Consider the following 1,080-nt stretch of genomic DNA (forward strand, 5'->3'; position numbering starts at 1 on the left):
TTCTTTTTTTTCTTCTTTCTTTTTGTATTGTTCGCTGAATAAAATTTTTAAGTGAATGAATACTGTTTGTTTGTTTGTTTCTTTGTTTTTAGTTAGATTTTTTTCTATGACCACATATTTGACCCCATTTACGCCATCTACCTCCCCCTTTCCCCCTGCATCCCTACCCTATAGAAATCAGGAGTCTATGGTCCATGTCCTTGAGTCTCTGTTACTTTGTCCTGTTTGTTTGTCGATTTTAGCTTTATAAGGGTTACTTTCTTACATGATCGAGGCCATGGAGTTGGACAACTATCAGTATCAAAAGACGAACCTCTTAATTTTATGACACATAATTGGCAAGAAAACATGTCTCACCTCATATACCTGGCAGATGTATTGATTTTCAAACCCACTCCTGCTAAGGATGCGATGGAACAAATTCACTTACAAAAGCAGATGATGTTTTACAAAGAATGAATGTGTGAAGCGCTGTGGTGATACCTGTGCAGAGAAAGGAAGACCCCACGTCTCACCCCTCAGAGTCGGGTCTGAGGAGACAGTGGAAGATAAGACGAGTGCTACGTGCTTCCGACATGCCCACTGCTGCTCCCAGCTGAGCGGGGGACACATGGCTTCTTCCCAGCTTCACATCCCTGAAGCTTCCACTCCTCACACGTCACACAGCAGAGTCTCCCCCTGGGATCCACCGGCCCTCCTGCTGGCCGGTTCACACCCATGCTCTGGGTCATGACATCGTGGGGGATTACCTCTCAGTACCCTCCAGGGAGAATTGACCTTCATACATATGACCGGTGCTTGTGCATTAGGCACATATATTGCTTTGTGGCCAACAGCATTGTGTCATTGACTCACTGAGCCAGAGAGAGCAGTGATCCTTCAGGTTAGTCCAGAGAGGTACAAAGAGGGGTTCACATCAGAGCTGAGCCCGGTCAACAAAATATTTCTTAGGGTCCTTTTTTCTCTAGAGGTATGGACAAAGTCAGACTTTATGACTTGTCATGAGATTCATGGAAACGATCTTCCCACTGAAAAAAATACTTGGAGCAATATTTATCCAAACAATTCACAGGCACTATT

This window comes from Pteropus vampyrus, unplaced genomic scaffold, assembly GCF_000151845.1.
Source record: "Pteropus vampyrus isolate Shadow unplaced genomic scaffold, Pvam_2.0 Scaffold993, whole genome shotgun sequence".
In the NCBI taxonomy this organism is placed as follows: Eukaryota; Metazoa; Chordata; class Mammalia; order Chiroptera; family Pteropodidae; genus Pteropus; species Pteropus vampyrus.